Below are 14,103 nucleotides of genomic sequence, written 5' to 3'. Positions count from 1 at the left end.
GATGTTATCCAAAAATGAGAGTGGGAAAGCAACTTTCACAAGACTCTGGATACTTTCTAAGATATGGTCTGAGAGTGTGATAGGTGGATGTCGGTGGGTGTAGTGGCGATTGGTCGCAGAGCAGTGCGGAGCGGATAGGTGGGAAGGAAGATTGATACATAGGACAGTTCATGAGAGCAATGGAAGCCCAGGACCTGCATGAACTTGACTGATTGGGAGGGAGAGTTGAAGTGTTCGGCCACGGGTCAGTGATGTTGTTTGTTAAAGGTGTCGGGGGGTGTTTTCTGAAGCGAACTGTTATTAGTTATCCTGTTTCCGCAATATAGGTCGACTGCATCAGGAGCAATGGATACATTCAATGACATGTGTGGAAGTGCAGGTAAAATTCTAATGGATGTGGAAGTCTCCTTTGGGGCCTGCAACAGAGTGGAAGTGTGGTTGGAGGTTTTGCAAATCCCGTGTTGGAATAAGAATGGGGCGGGAGGGGAGGGTGATTTGGTGAGGGGCGTTCACTTGACAAGGGAGTCGTAGAGGGAATGATCTTTATAGAAAGCGAATAGCGGTGGGGCGGGAAACACATCTTAGCTGGTGGGGTTCATTTTCAGGTGGTGGAAATATCGGAGAATGACATGATGTCTGTGGAGTTAGCTGGAATTTAAAGTGATGAATAAGGGAGCTCTGTCCTTGTTGGAGGGATGGGTTTTGAGAGTGGAGTTGCGGCAAATGGATGAGATGAGCTGGAAAGCATCATTGACCATGTGCGAGGAGAAAATGCCTCGCCACTGACTCAATCTTCTCCCTCGCAACTGTCTGAGTCTGAACGAGTCACGTCATCACGTCATCCTTAACCCCTTTTAGTGTTTTCAACCACATATCGCCATCGTCACCATGTCAGCCTATTTGCACCTCATTAAAATCATTAACTCATCCACGTCTCCGCTCTTCTGCAGCTCAAACTCTCATCCATTCGTTTGGATTAAACAATGGTAACACACTTCCATCCATCCTCTCAAATTCCCCCTCTGCTCTGGCCTAACTCCCTCTGCCTCTATTCAAGGGTGTACTTGCGTTCTGTTCAGTGTTTCATTGTTCCTTACCTGAATGATATTTTTACCTCTGCACATTTTCCCAAACGTGCACTGCGGCCTTCGCAGCTTTATCTTTCCACACGGGCTCCCACATGCTGGATGGGCAGGGATTGCGGGTTATTCATCCAAAGATGTAGTCCTGAGATCTTTCAACAACTCTGCTGTGCGTGGGAGTATTAACAACAAGGGCTGTTCACCCATTACCGGGCAGCTAAATACCAACGTTTTTATCATTTCTGCAAATCTCTTGATTGTCTTCGCTCTGTCTGTCACTGTCATGTCCTCCAGCCCACTCAAGAGCAATTAGTGTTGTTCAATAAATGCCAACCCAGCCAGTGAACACGACACCCAAGATTCTGTTTTAAAACGCACTCTCAGACACCTGCATAGCCTGGAATTCCAATCTCCGGAGTATGTTCGATTTGAACTGTTCCACGTTTGGTGCCTCAACTTCATCAACCAAGGTCATCAATTGTGAAATCGCTTCACAACGTAAATTGCACAATGCTATAGGAAACAAATTAGTCAACAACGGAAGAAGAAAAGCTGTAAACATTGTTGAATTGAAGGGCAATTAATTGCTATCAAAACTACTTCGTGCCTTTCACATAATGGAAACTTCAAAGCTGTTCCTCTGGAGGGAGTTTAAACAAATTTTGATCCCAGTCACATTATGAAATATTGGGAAGGTGACAAAGTGTTATATCAAACAAGTGACCAAAGAAATGGGTTTCAAGTTGTATTTTAAAACAGAAAACGAAGCTTGCATCACGAACCTTGGACGACGGAATTTGCTGTGCTAGAGTTCATCATTTTCTGTTAGTCAGAAAAACGCTTTCCTTGCCGGTGGCGCCATAGCTCAGAGATCTTATCAACCATTGATCGTGTATTCGAATCTCGCTTGGGCCTTGCAGAATTTGTTTACGACTGTTGCAACAAACATTCACAGAAGCATTTTCCGTGCTGCTTGGAATTATTTCTGAGGGAACATCGTGAAGAGATTTTCCCCACGGACCAGGCCTCATCTGCTTGACTTTCGAAATCCCCCTCTGCGTTTGTACTTCGAGGAACATAAGGACGACAAGCGTCTGATGCCAAGAATGCTCTCGTTTAGCCGGAAGAACAACGTGATACAGTCGAAACAGTAAAGTAACGGTGAAATAGTGGGGGAGGAAAACAAACAGCGAAGCGGCTGAATGCTTCCATTCCTTATATAGAGGCAGGCATCTGCTGGAATCCAAATGAAACAGGTAGGAAGGTGGAAGAACACGGCTAGCCAGGCTACCTCAACAGCTGGAGAATTCAACGATTAGCATGTCCCAATTATTCACGACTGTGCCAGTCCTCGAAGGACAGTCGCCTGCCTGTTTACCCCTTTGCTTATGCAAACAGAATAGGATAATTAAAGCCCGAAGTGAAGAAAGAAGAGGCAAACAGTTCAATTCCTCATTTTCTGAATGTTGGCCTCTCCTCAGGCCTTTGTCATTCTCACAAGATGTGTCTGTATATTTCCCTCTTTGGTTGAAAATGCGGTTCAGTTCTCCCGCAGCTCATGATCAAACTTAATGGTATCTGACTTCAGTCTCATTCGCTTCTTCACTTGAGATTAAACCTTTGCAGGGAACGTCTCTTTAAGATGAACACTTCAGAAGTCAGGCTGCAGGCTACTGGAAGCTGGAAATGAGAATGGATGGATGTTTGATGGACTGGCATTGATATATAATGCATTATTCTGTGCTCTAAAATCTCGGTGTCACGAATAGTATTTTGGAAGAAACGTCTCATCGCAGGAAAAAAACTGTGCTGTTAAGAGAAGATGCAATTGCATCTGCCATCCTAAATGTCAGCTAGCGGTTACAATTCAGCATTATCACCGCTGTGGTTTGGTTTCATTGCCGGGTCAGGGAATCAGGATTATTGTTCCTGATAAGGGCAACAACAAAAGCGGAGCATCTTTGACAGGAAATGCATTTTACACACTTCCGCATGTGCCTTGAAATATGGCTGCAGGACCGCAAGGTGTCTCACTGGTTAGCTCTGCTGCCTCACAGAGCCTGAGACATTGCATGAATCCAAATGGGTCGACTGTCAGTAAGGTGCCTTATTCAGGAACAAATGAAGAGTAATAGGGTAAGGAATTGTTCTGTGGGGGTTAATGCCTGGAGGATCGGTGTGAATTTGTTGCATCAAATGTCCAGTTTCTTAACTGTCGGCATTCTATGATATCTTACTGTGTTGTTTTAGCACATGTTCAGAGAGGGGAGAAAAGTAAAGAAAAACAGTCATTTCCCAGTCAGTGGTTGATCCATTGTGTGACAACCAACCGATTGACCTGTGACTGAACTAGCTCCCATCTTCCCTGTACTGGTAATGACAGTTTACACCATTCGAGCGGGTTTTCATGTGTTGCATCAGAACAGCATTCATTCTTAAGATGGACTTCCCTGGGATATAAAAGAGATGATAAAAGACATGGATGCCGATGACTGGAATCAAAAGACGTTAGAAAGAATGGACAGCGTCTACTGAGAAACAAAAAAGAATGGAAAGGAAGCCAACGAAGTACTGGGGCATAACACCATTAGAAAAGACAAGGCGGGGTTTCATGGGATGGTGGAACAGATGAATAGATCATGTGGCGTGAAACCAGGTAAAACTGATTTGCGCCCATATGGAAGTTTCCCTGATGATGTGAATTTGCTGAGAGTAAACAGGAGGGAAAATCCTTCATTCAGATAGATCTATAACTAGACTTTCGAACTTCAACACCAGTGATGAATGATAAGGAAATGTTTGGAGCACATTTTTTAAAATTCTACAGTAATTAAAATCGGAAATGATTATTTTTCAGCTAAAATGTGTCAGAGACTGATTCTAAAGTATTTGTAAAAGTGCGTGCAGAAACATAATGATTGAATTTCACCAAGACATGGAGTCTGGTCGGCCGGGTCGGGTAAGCGTTAGGTGCACAATTTCTAATTGGTTAACGTTAATTGGAAATATACCATATATCACCTCCAACTGAGTACGACTAAGTGTAGAAAGTGCTGGTTGTGAAGAAAGGTTTAACAGCTTGTTGTACGTGAACTTCATAAAATGTAAAAGAACTGTTTCTGTTAGCTCAGCATTAAAGGGAAGTTGGTAAGCTTAGTCCGCTGCATAATTGGTTTATGATATAAAGTGATGCCAATAGTATGGGATTAATTATCGCAATGTCTCAGTTTACCATCAGAATCCCGATCTCCCCACTCACATAACTCTTTATACGATGGCGACAATCAAAGCGAAATTACACTCCAGTGAGTGGGAACTGGACTGTCAATGAAATGCACCTTTTTTTTCATCTATTGCCTTGGACATTTGGCTGCAATCACAGAGAAGGGAGTGAGACCATTCGCTCCTCACACATCTCCCCAAAACTTCCTGTGACAAGACTCGTAAAATGTTCCTGTTTGAATCCTATAATCTTTAAAGCAGTACTTCAAACATCTTTATCATTTCGGTTCCAATTTTGCCGACAACATTGGCCAAGGACATAAATCTAATAATTTTTGGATTGTTTTCATGGCCTGTGCGAGGTTGCAACAAAATAAGTAACATGAACCAAATAAAACGTCCTTTCCAGAATTTAACACAACACAGGATCAGCGATATTAGAAACGGAAACATCTTCAAACGTCACCTCTGTATCTCTATTGAGAGATGGATATTCACTTAGGGAGTATTTCTGCTGGTTATAAGTAACTGAGGTATTTCCCAAGGACAAAACACTCCACAAAATATTTTTTTTTAAAAACAAATGCCGTTTCAATCAACTTCCTTTTGCAACTTTTAAAAATATATATGAACATGCATTCATGCAAGTGCACACACATTTTTGTTTACATGTATATATGTTCGCATATATATGTATGTGAGTGTGTGTATGTGGACAATATTAGGAATGGATTGCGGACATTTGAAATTTCCTTCTGCGGAATGTGAGAGGTAAGGGTCTTCAATAATGTCCCAGATATCCTCATCTGCGGGAAGTGCACCCAACTCCTTCTACTCGGCAACTGCGTTCGGGAACTGTAGCTTGATGTCAGACCATTTGGAGTATGAGTGGAATTGAGCGAAGTTATAGGGAGGCAGTAACACTTCAGGTACAAGAAATAGATAAATGGGATACAGTCGGGAGCCGAAACGCTAACAGGCAGACAGTGCAGGCATCTGCTGTGGCCATGCCCCTCAGTAACATACATACCATATTTGTTATTTTTGGATGGGATGACTTCCGAGGGGAAAGCCATTGGGTATAGGTGTTTGGCACAGAGTTTGCCCTTTTTCTCAGAATGGTGGGGGAGAGAGGAGGAGAGCATTTGTTAATGGGACTCCATATCGATGGGAACAGATTGAGATTCTGTGGATATCGGGCAGATTCATGGTTGGTGTGTTGTCTCCCAGCTACCAGGGTTTGTGATATCTCACATCGTTTTTCAGGATCCTTAGGGGAGAGGGTGGGCAACCCCAAGTCATTGTCCACATATGCACCAACATCAGTAATAAAAGTGATGTGAATGTTTGGCAGAATTTCAGGGATAGAGGGTGACATCTTAAATCTAGAACAAACAGAGTTGTTCTCTCTGATTTGTTGCCCATTCTACGTCGTAGTGAGGTGAAGTGTAGGGAGAGAGCATTTGAAAATGTTGTTGGAAGGATGGTGCGGGAGGGAGAGATTCCGATACCTGGATAGTTGGGGCTCATACTGGAGTCGATTAACATTTACAAACAGGATGGTCTTCACCTGAACTAGAAGAGTACCAATACCCTGAGGGGATAATTTGCGAAAGCTCTTCATGAGGGTTTGAACGATTTCAGCCGCAGAGTGGGAAGCTGAATTCTACCTCCAGTTTGCAGGTGGCTGTGAGTGGTTTGTCATAAATAGCGTTTCAGGTTTACAAGAGTGTACTGGCAAGGATGAAGGTGAATTGAAGTGTGTTTGCTTCAATGCCAGAAGCATCTGGGATAAGGTAGGTGTCATGGGTTGTTACCTGGGACTTCGATGTTGTGGCCATTTCAGAGACATGAACGGAGGACTGAAGAGAATGGTTGTTCCTGGTACCTCAGTTTCGATTTTTCAGTCAGAACAGGAGGGTCGTTTCAGAGGGGGAGATGTGGCATTATTCGTCAAGGACAGTATTATGGTAGCAAAAAGGATATTGGTGAGGACGCGACTGAATCTGCTGAGGTAGAATGTACTGAGATTAGAATCAGGAATGGAGAGATCCCCACAAAAATGTTCTAGATTTATGGAGGAAAAGATTGCAAAGATGATTCTAGATAGGAACAAAAGTGACAGGGTAGTTGTTATGGGGAGCTTTAACTTTCCAAATATTGATTGGAAGTGTTATCAGTTCAGCACCTCGGATCGGTCAGTTTTTGTCCAATGTGTGCAGAAGGGTTTCCTGACACAGCATGTAGACAGGCCAACAAGACGCAAAGCCACATTGGATTTGCTTATGGATAATGAACTCAGCCAGCTGTTCTCTTTGGAGGTAAGTGAGCACTTTATTGATAGTGACCACAATTCGGTTCTGTTTATTTAGTGATGAATAGGCATAGGTATTTATTGCAGAGCATGAGGTATCGCGGGGAGAAAGGCCATTATGATACGATTAGGCAAGAGTTAAGATGCACCGCATGTGGAAAGTAACTTCAAGGGTTGTGCACACCAGAAATATGGAGCTTGTTTAGGGAAAAGCTACTGCATGTCCTTGGTAAGTATGTATGGGTCATGCAGGAAATATAAGGTCGACACAGGGAGCTGGGTTTACTGAAGAAGTTGAATCTCTTGAGAAGAAGGAGAAGGAGGCGTATGTTAACATGAGATATGAAGGCTGAGGTAGAACGCTTGGAAATTAAAAGCTAACCAGGAAGGGCCTAAAGAGAGAGCTACTTCGAGCGAACAGGAGGCAGGAGAAGTCTTTGTCTGGAAGGAACAATCCTGAAGCTTTCAATTGATAGTTCAAGAATAAACGAATATCTAGCATATGATTATGGCCTGTCGAGAACAGAAGTACGAACTTGTCAGCAGAGTTCAAGGATAGCAGAGTCGCTGATTTTTTTTATCATATCAAAAATGAAAAAGACAATGTTGTCGAAGAAAGTATTGCGATGCAACCGATTAGAATAAACGAAATTGACATTCATAAAGAGGAGTTGTTAGCAATTCATGAAAGTCTAAAAATAGGTTTGTCCCCTCGACTTGATGGGGTGTATCCGAGGATTCTCTGCGAATCCTGGGAGGAGATTGCAGAACTTTTGACTATAAGCTTTATTTCTTCAGTGTTTATGTCATTAGTGCTAGAAGACCCGAGTTTTGCAAATATTGTCCCCTTCTTCACGACGTGGAGTAGAGAGAATGCTGGCAATTATAGAACAGTGATCCTTAGCTTTCTTGCAGCTAAATATTTGGAATAGATTATGAGAGATAGCATTTATGATCATCGAAAAAGGAAGAAGTTGATTCGGGATAGTGAGTACGATTTTATGAATAGCAAGTTGTGCCTCACAAACCTTATTGAGGTCTTTGAGAAGGTGAGCAAACAGGTGGATGAGAGTAAAGTGGTTGATGTGGTGGATGTGGTTTTCACTAAGGCACTGTCGGCTGTTGCATGAAATACAGAGTCATGGGATTGAGGATGGTTTAGCGGTTTGGATCAGAAATTGGCTCGCTGAAAGAAGACAGAGTGTGACAGTTCATAGGAAATAATAATCCTGGAGTTCAGTAACTGATGGTGTACTACAAGGTTCCTTTTTGTGTCCGCTGTTGTTTGTCATTTTTATAAATGACCTGGATTAGGGCATGGAATGATGGATTCATAAGTTTGCAGATGACATTAAGATCGACGATGTTGTCAATAGTGCCAATATTTGCTGACGGTTACAGAGGGGCATGGATAATCTGCCGAGCTGACCTCAGAAGTGGCAAATGGATTTTAATGTGGAAAAGTGTGAGATAATTTACTTGGGAAGGAGCAACACGAATAAAGAGTTCTTGGCTAATTGTTATATTCTTGGAAGTGTAGATGTGCAGAGCGATCTCGGTGCCCATGTATCTCAAATTCGGAAAGTTACCAACCACGTTAACAGGTTTGTTTGCAAGGAGTGCTGTGTGTTAGTTTTACTTGGGAGAGTGATTCAGTTTCAGAGTGAAATTATCACTTTGCAGCTCCAGAAGTTAACTGGTGGGGCCGCACTCGTAGAGTTGCGAGCATTTCTGGTCGCCACATTATACGATGGATGTGAAAGCATTGGAAAGGGTGCAGTGGACATTTTCTAGGATGTTGCCTTCTATGGAGAGATGGTCTTGCGAGGAAAGGTTGAGGGACTTGAGGCGGTTTTTGATAGCGACACGAAGTTTGAGGGGTGAATTTAGAGAGACATAGAAGATGATCAGAGGTTGCCATAAGGTGGACAGTGAAGGTATTTTTCTTCAAATGGTAATTTTGGCACAAGAGCACATCGATGTAAATTGAGGGTGATAGTTACCGAGGTAGGTTCCTTTATCAGTGAGTAGAAAGGGTGATGAACGCCTTGCCTTCAACACTCGTAGACTCAACAACTTTCAGGGCAATGAAATGGTCATTGTATAAACTTGCGGATTATGATGGTAAAATACTAGTCAGATTGGTATCACAGGTCGATGCAACGTTAGGGCCAAAATGAACTTTATTGCCATGTAATATTCTGTGTTTGAACTGTTCTTCAGTTTGAAATTGCAATCATCTCTGGTCACTATCAGTAAAACCAACACCTGGCGAGAACCGAATGTGCAACTTTGGCACTTTACGCACTTCCAGTCTGTTGTGCAATTCCATCAAATTGACGAATTGCACCACTGGAGCTGTCGTGTACTGATGACCAATGGCTACTGATCTTACCACTGGGCCCCTCAAACCAATTACTCCTTTTTTGCTGAAGATCTGAAATGAAACACAGCGCAGAGGAGGTTATACTGATGATGGATCATCGATTATGGAGCATCAGGTTCAGGAAAATGAATAGTAAAATGTGGTGAAAATAGGCATAATTGAATTCTGTGTTCATTTACCGTGGCTTCCTGCGTTGATCACAGGTAATGTTATGTCGCTACTGTACTGGGATTTTCCTTCTATCGGTATCAATTCGTCAGAGAATTCGATTCACTGGTAATTCACCAGCATCCTTTGGAATGTTCATACGGCACAATGACCCACACTGCACAACGTCAACAATCTTCTGTATTACTACATCCACGGGCACGTGGCATGGTTTTTTTTATAAATAGTGAAAAATTAATCATGTTATGCAAGTGCAAATTGAATTTTAGTTTAATTAGTAAAGTCGCAAGAATCCAGAGTAAGTTTCAAAATGTCAGAAATTCACGTTCATTACCTTGGCCTGAATTCTAGCCCAGCAAGAGGGAAATCTGTCCCTCAATCCCCAGCATCCATGTAATCGCTTGCTCCATGTGTCCACTTGGAAACCGATATGAATGGATGTTCAGCCTGACAGAGAACTTGTGAGAATCCTCCACTGTCTGACCTCAAGCTGAAACAGGAGCTATCTATTCCAGCTTGGAGGGTAGCGAAGTGGAGGTGAGACAGAAAATATTAATTGGTGTAGATTCACATTGTTCTCATTGTGATTGTTTAAAAACCTGGGCCAGAAAAGACTCAAGCAGAACGGTGCAGAAGTAGGCCATTCCTTAACACCGCCCCTGGCCCGCCACGCCATTCTGTACCATCATAGCTCACACCGCACTTTTATGTCTTTTTCCAGCGTATCCATATGATCGTGTTGCCAAGTGGCTAACACATATTTATCGATCTCTAACATAAATAAACATCAAAGTTATTCATCGCTGTGAGGAAAATGTTGCATTTCGAGACAGTTGGGTTTCTGCATGAATGTTATAGGTTTTGCAGGTGAGCAGCCGAGTCTGGTCTGAACACCTCTCAAACCATAAACTAAAACTCGACTCTGATGGCAGTTGCATCCACAACTTTTGAATGGCAGTCTTAAGAAAGGCGTAGAAATTCAACGCGCTTTCCATTGCACCACAGAGTCGCGGCCTCACACAGTTTTCAGCACAATAGTTTGCCTTAGAATGATTTCGTTCGGGACACCCATCTCACGTCTGTCTGACCTCGTCACACTTTCCAGTATCTGGTCCTTATCCACGTGTGCTCACGATTTTTAAGTTTTCGGCGACATACTGCTGAAATGTCCTCATAACATTTAGCATTACCACACGTTCAAATAAGAAATTCCAGATGAACAATACTCTATGGGTGAAAGCGTTCTTCCTAAATCTCCTCTAAATTGCTATTCTCCTGCTTTTCTTCTATGTCAATGGTTATTATTCCTTCCCGAAAAGCCTTATTCCTGTCATACATATCTATCCTCTTCATAATATGTGCATGTCAATCAGGTTCTCACTCAGCCTTCTCTGTGCTTAGTTACACAGCCCCAGCTGAGCTCATCTACCTTCACAATGGGAATGGTCCAGCCCTTGGCGTTATTTTCATCTCCTGTGAACTTCTCCTCCTGCAATCAGACGGTTCCTACAGTTTTGCGATTACAACGGAAAAACAAAAGCACTTTGAAGAAATGCCAAAATGTCTGAACAAAATCAGCAGCTCTTGTCCATCTATGATGAGAAAGGACAGTGAACGCTTCGAGTCCAATGATTCGTGTTCGGAACTGATGGGATGTATGGGTGGGTGAAAAATGTGGAAGAGGGCGGACAGGATCCAAAATGATTGAACTCGATCTTGGGTCCTGAAATCTGCATGATCTTTCAGTAGAAAATGAGTTGCCCGATATTCCAGCTTGCGCTGTGCCTTGAAGAAGAACTGCAGCAGACCAGAGACTGGTATGATGGCTTGGGTACAAAATGCAATGTCAAAGTGACAGCACACTGGAAGACTGGGGTAATTTTTGTTGATTCTGGACAAAACTTAAGTGATCTCAGCTTTGTCACAGACTCTATCTTCCTCTATCCATTGTAGAGAGATCACATTCTCAGCAGGAACTACAGTTTTCTGGATTCAATGAAGTACAGACAAATCACTGGAAGATGTGTCTGGAAGTTTCCACAGTGAGGAGAGACATCGGAAACCAGCAGGAAATGTATCTTACAACATAGAACGTTACAGTGCAGTACAGGCACTTCGGCCCTCGATGTTGCACCGACCTGTGAAAATAATGTGATGTCCATTGCAATGGAAAATTAACATTTATTTTGAAACCAATAAAAGCACAGGGAAACAAAAAATGTAAGGGCCTGACTTTGCAGAGGGCAAGTGCTGCAGACAGAAAGAAAATCTATGTATATTTAAACCGACTTACAAGGCCAGCAAACTACCATATCAACAGCCAAGGAATTAGAAAAAAATAACTCCATATCTGGAAAGGAACTCGAATGTTTCAGGCCACTGACCTTGAAGTGTTGATAAGAAGAAGCGAATTGAACTTTAAAGGGAATATGTAAAAGCTATCAGGCGCCCATTACATGAGGCGTCTTGCCAATGTATTACCTGGGACACGGGAAACCTGAATTTGATGGAACTCCACGCGCTACATGCTGAAACCTTTATGGCCCAAGAGAAGGAAAAATGGAAATTAAAGATGGAAAAGCAAGCAAATAAAGCTCAGCTTACTATGATGCAAATGGTCGCCCAGCCATTGGAAGGAGGTGCTGCGTGAAAAGAAGGGCTGGCAGAGGTAAATCTGGTGGGTGCTTTGTTTGCAGAGCAATGGACCACTGAGTGAGGCAGTGCACGCCCAGACAGCCTCAATCGGCCCTGGAGGGTGGGCAGCAGGGTGACTAATGGAGGAAGGCTGAGTTGGAGGTGGGCAGCCCCAAAGTTACAGGTAAGCCTCTTTGCTTTATGCGTGGCAACGAATACTCGCTTATGCTCATCTCTACTACTAACCTTATGGGCACTGAAACATGTCCCAACTCTATACTGAGCACTGAGTTTGCAAAGCGTAAACTATATTTTCAGTACAACGATGATGCATATAAGTCAATGCTTACATCTATGTTATATGTGGAAGGTGCACCTCTTACTTTTTTGGAAGATACAAGGGCAACATATTCAGTTCATAAATCAAGGCAGTTCAGAGAGTCGACGCAAGTAAAGATGAACAGAAGTTTCCTGAACTTAATGGGCACATCAGGAGCCGTGACACGAGAGAGATTTACCGCACCCCTATTGTGCGAAACCAGTAATGGGGAAACATTCCAATTCTCATTTCTGTTATCAGAATTCTGTACTTTAAATCTGATGTCTCGGGATCTCATAGTGAGACTGGGGTCCGATTTGCGCAGTATCCCAACGGGCTTGCAGGTAATACAAAAAGAAGATTTAACAGTGCAGGCTGAAAAATATGAATCACGACCCCTGATGCATGTCAGAGAGCGATAGGTTCCGTGAGCGATTCATTCACCCAGGAAGCAAGTAGCCATGTTAATCCCATTAACACTGATATTCTTGCTGGAGATATGCTGCACTGCACAGCACACATACACCGCGATGGTCCTGACAAATCATAAGAGAAGGATTGGTTCAGGAGATTGGTTAAACCAGATCAGTTGATATTGTGCGAATTTTATTGGAATGATCACAGATGTGCTGTCACTTTAAACTTTTTTTAAGTATCTGTGACGGTAAATAGACCCGGTTTTTTTTTTGATGTAGTAGGCTCTTTTCCTCACGGATCATTGGAGAAGGCATCCAGCGACAGGTGTCAGAATTTGGGACCATGGGTACGACAGGCACAAAAAATGAAAGATTGTATCTTCAGGGTCGTTGTGGGTATCTGCTTCAATGCAGTTATAAGGACGTATAGGAAAAAACTAAATTGGCTCACTCAGGCAGACAGGGCAGTCCAGGTAATCCCCGACAGGAGTCTCGAATGGCGTTTACCTATGGTAGATGTGTCGGGCTCAAGATTAAGAAGGGTCCCAACTGATTTTAGAGCAAAAGGCAAACACGATGTGGGGCTCAAACGAATCCTTAAGAATAACCCCGAAGTCTGAGTATCGTCCTTGCAAAGCAAAAGAGCCGTTAAAACCCGAGGCTGTGCAAGGAATTACTCCAGTCTTTGAATCTCTCTTATATGCTGGAGTGATAATCCCCCGTGAATAATCACTGGTGAGAACACGCATTTTTTTTCGTTCAAAAAGGCAAACATTCCAGGTGAATCGGGGGAATGGAGGTTTGTTCATGACCTGCAGGTTATCAAGAACGCTGTTGTTCCGCACACACCAAATGTTCCCAACCCCTATATTATATTTGCTCAAATTCCACCGGATGTAAATGGATCTCTTGTGGATTTAGCAAATGCCTTGTTTTGTGTACCGTGACACGCGGACAGTCAATTCTGGTTCACTTTTCCATTCAAAGGCAAATGGTATACTTTCACGTGACATTTTCAAGATCACTGTGAGTCCCCACCGTAATTAACGAGGCTCTACACAGGAGTCTGGAGACTCTTGTTTTAACCGGGGGGTGGGGGTTGGGGGGTCAGCGCTTCTGCAGTATGTAAACGAATGCTTAATCGCAGCATCAACAGAGAAACAATGTGAGAAAGGTAGGCTTGCGATGCTCTGCCATCTACTCTCGCAAAACTACAACTTATGGAACAACAGTTGAAGTTCTTAGGTCACTTAATATCTGAACAAGGAAAGGCCATTGGTCAAGACAGAGTTCAAACAAACCAGCAAAATGCAAAGCCTCAGATGACGAAAAAATTGTTATCCTTTTTGGTCATGTGATCCTGCTTAAAATGTTTAACCCGCATTACGCAAACCTTTAGGTGCCTAAAAGTGACATAGTTCATGGTTCAGGTTTGCAGAGCTAGAGTCCGTTGCAGTGACCCCTGAGGTCTAGAGTGCCTTTGTTGAATTGAAATGGCACTCCAAACTACACCGACACTGGGATTCCAAATCCAAACAAGCCTTTTGTACAAACAGTGGATG

Source organism: Chiloscyllium punctatum, chromosome 50, assembly GCF_047496795.1.
Source record: "Chiloscyllium punctatum isolate Juve2018m chromosome 50, sChiPun1.3, whole genome shotgun sequence".
In the NCBI taxonomy this organism is placed as follows: Eukaryota; Metazoa; Chordata; class Chondrichthyes; order Orectolobiformes; family Hemiscylliidae; genus Chiloscyllium; species Chiloscyllium punctatum.
The sequence above is the reverse complement of the archived record's forward strand: the minus strand, read 5'-3'. Positions refer to the sequence as shown.